Below are 7,545 nucleotides of genomic sequence, written 5' to 3' on the forward strand. Positions count from 1 at the left end.
TGCTCATATCAGATCACAAAATGGAGGATGATCACATTATATCCACCAAACTACTGAGAATCATGGCCTAGCCAAATTGACATACGACCTTAGCCATCACAGCGGGGAAAAGTTCTTTGCTGAGAGGAAGGAGAAAGCTCTGGAAGGAAGAGTGAGGAGCAGTGGTGGAAAAAGAAAAGGGAGGGAGTTGGTGACAGGGTAACCCCCCTTTGTCAAGTCTAGTAGCCTCAGAGAAGCTTAGTGTCCATGATTGCTTGTTTTGGAAACTAAAAGGGGTGGGTATTGAAGTTGATGTGGAATGGGATGGAAAACCTGAGCCCAAGATGGAGCAGCACCAGAGGCAGAGGCGGCGTCCTGGAATTAAGAGATCCTTGGAAGGGCTCTTGTACCCATTGGTCACGGACGGTGAGGTTCAAAGCAATTTCACCTGTATTTGAAGGGGCAGGGAGGTTGCTGCTGACATTATGGTAACACTGTCATAGCATTGGAGCCCAGCTAATCCCCTCATTTTACTGTGGAGGAAACTGAGGCCCGGAAACAGCGTGAAATGCCTAAGGCCACACTACATTTGGGAGTCAGAGCTGGGCATGCACACTCCCACAAAGTCACTCACACTATACCCGCACTGTTACGTACACAGCTGCTTCCACAGATGCAGGAGCTACTCCCCTGGGTTGCTGTCATGTACACTGAGACTGCTCAGATCCCTCTTAAATTCAAGGGTTGGGTCATGTCTGCTTGCCCACTTCCCCCTCCCATCCCCATCTCCTTGGTCATGAGGCCCATAGCAGGAAGTAGAGCATTCCGGGGCCCTGGGGTAATGTCTGTGGGCCTGCTGTGAGCATTCCCCCAATCCTACAAGCAGGGCGGCAGGTTCACCCCCAGAACTGACTCAGAGCTGCCTGAATGTCAGGGGTGAGGGCTGGGCCTGCATCCTCAAGGGAGGATGTCTCTGTGTCTCAAGGCAAAGCCAGAGGCCTCACCAGATCCAGAAATGGGACTTCAGGCCCCTAGCTTCACATCTCAGTGAAATGCCAGCAGGCTGCTGGAGTGGTGAGTGGAGCCTGAATGTGGAACAGGAGACCTGGCTCCAGCTCTGGTTTTGCCCTCCCTTCATGAGTAGCTTTGGGCAAGCCCTTCCTCTTCTCTGGGGGTCTATGAATTTATGACACTGAGCCAGGTACTGGGAACACAGACACAAATAAGACAGTCCATGCCTTTCGGAAACTCACAGTCAAGTGACTGAAGGAGTATTCCCAGGTGGAGGGGAGAACTCAATTCAGGGCATGGAGCCAAGTGGGAAAAGGTGAGATGCAAGCTGGGGAAGCTCAGAGAGAGGAGAGATGTGGGGACGGTGGTGCTTAGGAAGAGTGTGCGCATGTTTCAGGTGTGAGGACAAACCCTCAAAAGGTGCTGGTAACCCAGTTGGTGCCACCACACCCCACATCCCCTTCTAGCTGTAATTGCCCCAAACATAGGCCCCTGCTCAAGGAAGCAGTGCCACTGTGGGGTTTGGCCTAAACTCAGACCTTTCACAGGCTGGCTGGTGACAGGTGAGGCAGCTTAATGGGGAAGATTCTGCCCAAGACGGGTGGGAGTGGTAACTGAGCCAGACTGGTTCCAGTGAGGATTTGAACTAAGGAAATGCAGAAGATGGATCATTTTCAGGACCAAAAAACAAGTGGAGCTGCCACATAGAGAGAAGGAGACATACACCAGGAGGCCTGTGAGAGTTCCCCAGCTCCTGACCATCCCTATCTTCACAAGAAACCCCCTTCCCTCCGCCTTTTTTTTAAAACTAAGGATGGCCTGAGTGAGACATCATCCTTGTTCCCAGAACTGCAGAGCTAGTTAAGGAGCTCTTGTCTCCCTGGCTCCCAGACAGAAGATAAGGAGAGCAACCAACTCCCTCCATCATCCTGTGAGGCCACTGTGGTGAAATGGAAGTCAGAGGACTGGAAATTAGTAGACCTGGGTTCCTAAGCTTCTCCAGGAACCAGGTCTTGGCAGAAGTCTCATACACCTTCCTCTTCTTCACTGATCCTGATCAGGCTAAAATGCACCTTCCCACGCAGCCACTCACACTACACACAAGGTTATGCACACAACCGCTCAGACAGAAGTAGGTACTGCTCCCCTGGGTTGCTGTCACGTACACTGAGGCTGCTCAGGTCCCTCTTAAACTGGAAGGCTGGTCATGCCTGCTTGCCTACTTCCCCCTCCCACCCCCATCTCCCTGGACACGAGGCTCATAGCAAGAAGTAGAGGCCCATACAGGAAGTAGGGCATTCCAGGGCCCTGGAATGAAAATCAATATCAGTTTTGACAGATGAAGCAACCAGAAAAGTAAAGGCAACTGAACGGTCTCAGAGCATTCCACTTCTTTGTTGGATGGAGGCTGAATGAGTATGTTGTTGTTGTTGGGTGTTGTCGAGTCAATTTCAACTCACAGAGACACTATGTGACAGAGTAAAACTGCCCCCATAGGGGCAGTTTTCTTGGCTGTAATCTTTACAGGAGCAGATTCCCAGTCTTTCTTCCACAGAGCTGCTAGGTGGGCTCAAGCTGCCAACTCTCAGCTAGCAGCCAAGTGCTTAATCATTGTGCCACCAGGGCTCCACTTTCACATAGGGGATTCAAATCAAGCCTGGTCGAGGAACCTTCTGGGAGATATGAGTTACTGGAGTGGAGGGGCAGTTTTGGACTCAGAAATGTGCTCATCTATCACATCAGCCTCCTGGCACCCTTCTCAGTGGACTCACGTCTGAGACCTGGGAGAGCAAAGTGCTGAAGGTAAAAAGCCAAAAGGGCTGTTCCACTGAAAAGCCTGTGTCTTACTTGGGCATAAGCAGCCCTGTTTTTTGGGATCATGTAAGAGAGGCACCTGTCCCCACTATGCTACTGACCTCTGTGTCGCTAGGCACCAGGAGAGCTCTGGGGTACTGGGGTCAATGCGTCACAGAGCAGTGGTACTATAAAGACTTCAGTGGGTGGAAAGAACTGACAGTGCACCATGGGAGTAGACGTGTCCATGAGTACCTATAAAATGTCTCCTGGGAACTCCTGGGCAGACAACATGAAACCCTGGGAGCTGACTATCCCTGTGCACAGGTGGGCCAAGCGTGGTGAAATGGGGCCATTTCTACTACTACAGTGCCCTCACCTGTACCCACGGGTTGGCAAGGCCTCAAAATGCTCAGGTGACATAAATTTCAGGTCTTTTAAAAATAGGAGTGGTTGATATTGTTCGATTATGTGAACTGAAGAGACAGAAAATAGATTAATGGTTGCCTGGGGCTGAGGTTCAGAATAGGGAGAGACTGTGAATGAGTCTGTGGGATCTTTTTGGGGTGATAGAAATGTTCTAAAGTAGATTGTGGTGATGGTTGCACAACTCTGTAAATTTACTGAAAGTCATTGAATTGTTCACTTCAAGTGAGTGAGTTTTATCGTATGTGAATTATATCTCAATAAAGGTGCTAAAAAAATAGAGGTTCGTTAATGAAGAAAGGACTATTCAACAACAGTGCTGAAATAATTGAACCTCCATATGCAAAAAAATGAACTATGAAAAACTAATTCAAAATGGGTCATAGACCTAAAGGTAAAACCTAAAGCTACAAAACTCCTAGAAAAAAAAGAAAATTTTTGTGATCATGGGTGTGGTACAATTAATTACTTTTGGGTGTGGCCTTTCTAGCCACGGTCTTGTAACTCCCACCCAGGTGATTGTGTGATAGGGTTATTGGGGCCTATCAAGGGGATTGGTCAGTTTTGCCTTAAAACAGAGACAATTCCAGAGAAGAGCCCACCACCACCAAGGAAGGAAAGAAGCAGGAGAGACCTGGCACCAGAGACCTGGCAGCAGGAGACAGCAAGATGGGCTTCATTGCCCCCAGAGAGAAAATACTGAGTGCCTTTAGGGAGAGACTGAGGATCAGGGAGAGGTGTGCCTGTGAGCACAGCTGGAGAGAGGCAATTGATGGAAGAACTGTATCCTGAGTGTTCTTGAGCCTGAATTGTAACTGTTACTTCCCTAGTAAACCCCATAATTGTGAGTTCTGTATGGCCATTGCAATGAATTATTGAACCCAGTTGAGTGCTGTGGGAGGGACAGTTGGTGTCAGATGGTGGAGAGAGAGGGGGCGTGTCTGACCTCCACCTAACAGGAATCAGCTTTGGGCTGTTCATCTTGGTTCTCCTTCCACCTTGTAGGGTTGGAGGAGGTCAGACACCTCCCTAAGCTGTTTTTAAAATGGGTTAGGCAAAGATTTCTTAGATTTGACAGCAAAAGCACAATCCATAAAAGAAAAAATTGATAAATTGAATTTCATAAAAATGAAGAACTGTTCTCAAAAGACACTGTTTATATTTTCACCAAAAAAAAAAAAAAAAGACACTTAAGAAAATGAAAAGACAAACCCCAGACTGGGAGAAAATATTTTCAAAACACATATCTGATAAAGGACTTGTATCTGGAATATATAAAGTACCATCAATACTCACTAATAAGAGAACAACCCAAATATGAAATGGGTAAAATATTTGAACAGATACTTCACCGAAGAAGATATATAAATGGCAACTATGAAAAGATGCTCAGCATCATTAGCTAATGTTGTTAGGTGCTGTTGAGTCAGTTCCAACACATAGCGACCCTACGTATAATAGAACGAAACATTGCCCTATCCTGTGCCATCCTCACCATCGTTGTTATGCTTGAGCCCGTTGTTCCAGCCACCGTGTCAATTTGGTCAAAGGTCTTCCTCTTTTTCGGTGACCCTCTACTTTACCAAGCATAATGTCCTTCTCCAGGGACTGATCCCTCCTGATAACATGTCCAAAGTATGTAAGACATAGTCTCACCACCTTTGCTTCTAAGTTGTCCTTGAGCATTCTGGTTGTACTCCTTCCAAGACAGATTTGTTTGTTCTTTTGGCAGTCCGTGGTATATTCAATATTCTTCGTCAACACCGCAATTTAAAAGCGTCAATTCTTCTTAAAAAAAATTCTTCTTAGGTCTTCCTTATTCATTGTCCAGCTTTTGCATGCATATGTGGCGACTGAAAACATCATGGCTTGGGTCAGGTACACCTTAGTCTTCAAGGTGGCATCTCTGCTTTTCAACACTTTAAAGAGTTTTTTTTGCAGCAGATTTACCTAAGGCAATGGGTCCTTTGATTTCTTGACTGTTGTTTCCGTGGGTGTTGATTGTGGATCCAAGTAAATTGAAGTTAATACAGAAATGCAAATTAAACCACAAGGAGATAGCATTACGCACCCAATCGAATGGCTCAAAACAAAACAACCAAACAAAAACCCTGACAATATCAAGTGCTGATGAGCAGGCTGAGCGGCTAGAACTCTCATCCACTGCTGCTGGGAATGTAAATGGTACTGTCACTCTGGAAAACAATCTGGCAGTTTCTTACAAAGTTAAATATAACTTACCTAGCAATCCCACTCCTAGGTATTTACCCAAAAGAAATGAAAAACTTTACACAAAAACATGTACACATGTATTTATAGCTAAAATGTAATTGCTAAATATTGTTCAAAATTTGGGTGCAATTTTGGTTGAACAACATGATGAACATAATTAATGTCACTAAACTATACCTGTGAAGATTGTCAAAATGGCAAATTTCAACAACATATATTTACCACAGTAAAAAACAAAAAACTGTCCTTCGACTGGTGAATGGATAAACAAAATGTGGTGCCTCCATAAAATGGAATAGCACTCAGCAATAAGGAGCCCTGGTGGTGCAGCGGTTGAGTGCTTGCTTGCTACTCAGAAGGTTGATGGTTCAACTTACCAGCAGCTCTGAGGGAGAAAAATGTGGTAATCTGCTTCCATAGATATTATAGCCTCAGAAATCCTACAGGACAGTTCTACTCTCTCCTATAGGGTTGCTAGGAGTCGGAATCTCCTTAGAGGTCAGAACTGACTCAATGGCAACGGGTTTTACTCACCCATAAAAAGAAATGAATTATGGATGCATACAAGAGAATGGATGAATCTCAGATGCATTATGCTAAGTAAAAGAAAGCAAACTCAAAAGGCTTATATGGTGTGATTACATTGAGGCAACAGAAAAGTTTTATATCTTGATTGTGATGGTGGTTATGTGATTGTTTTGCATTTGTCAAAATCACAGAACTGTACACTAAAAAGGATGAATTTTACAGTATAAAAATTATTCCCCAATTAAAAAAAATCAGGGTTGAGTTCAACTTCCTTCTTTCCCTTCTTTGCCTTCTGTGTCCCTGCCCAACATCCTGTGCTTAGCGCCTAGGAAGAAATCCCTGATTTGGCCACCCTGAACTCGGCTTTGCTTCTGGGAACAAAAGGCCAACCCACTAAGAATTGTCCATGCAGGGCCATGTGTCTGTCTCAGTCCCATCCCATCTGCCTAGGTCTCGTTACCAGGCCCAGCCCAGCATTTCTAACCTCCATTTCCCCTTTCCTGCCTGCTTGTCTAGGAGACCTGATGGTGACCTGGGGAAGGCAGCAAATCTTCAGGGCCCAGGTGCTGCGTGGCCAAGAGATTCCGCTTGGAAAGAGGGAGGCTCCCCTCACTCAACTTTCCGCAGCTCTGGCCCATAAAACAGCCTGGTGTCTTGGGAACAGCCAGCCAGGGAGGGCTTCCACCTCACCTCATCCCTGCCCAAGGCCATCTTTCACTGCCGCGGGCTTTCTGGGCTGCCAATACCTTGGCCAGAGCTAAAGCAGCATCACACCAGGAGCCACCTGGGCCTCTCAGGGGAGCCACAAAAAGAGGTCTTCGGTCTTGGGAGGCAGAGCAACAGAGTCTGGTAGATGCACCAGGGCAGGTAGGACCAGCCTGTTCTAGGATGTTCTCATTGAGGAACATCCAGTTGGAGTGTGATTTCCACGGTGGCTCCTCTGAGCTGAGAGCTCCATGACGAGGTCTACCCTAGACCCCTTGTTCTCAGGGGCAACTTTGAGCTGAAGACCTACTGTGTCTGAATGATTTCACCTTTCTGAGCTTCAGTTCATTCTCTGTAAAATGGGCGTGCTCATCCCTGCCTTGCAGATCAGCTGTGAAGCTGAAGATTGGATAAAGATCATGAATGTGCTTTGCCAAGCACATGAGACTGAATGTTATTTCCTGAGATCTGAGGAAGGAATAATCAAGGTGGCCTGGGTGGTCAGAGAGGGCATTACAAAGGAGAGAGACTGTGATGGGACTTTGAAAGATGGGGCATTCACACTGGTGGGAAGTATGGGTTGTATTTTAAGATGGAAAGCTGAGGAATGAAACTACAAAAACGCAGAGGTGGAACAGTGATTAACCTGTACCCAGGACAGGGAAGAGAGAGTTTGGTCAGGTGGTGAGCTCCCAACTACCCAACTCAGGCATGGGTCAGCAGCCTCTGATGGTCACTCAGAACTTCAGCCAAGGCCTCCAATGCCCAGAGATTGTCAGCTGACTGTCCACATCGCAGCCTGCAAAGCCTCCCAAGCCACAAGTGGTGACAAGGTGAGCAGGGGGGAAGTGGAAGAGAGAGTACTGAGAT

This window comes from Loxodonta africana, chromosome 13, assembly GCF_030014295.1.
Source record: "Loxodonta africana isolate mLoxAfr1 chromosome 13, mLoxAfr1.hap2, whole genome shotgun sequence".
Taxonomy (NCBI): domain Eukaryota; kingdom Metazoa; phylum Chordata; class Mammalia; order Proboscidea; family Elephantidae; genus Loxodonta; species Loxodonta africana.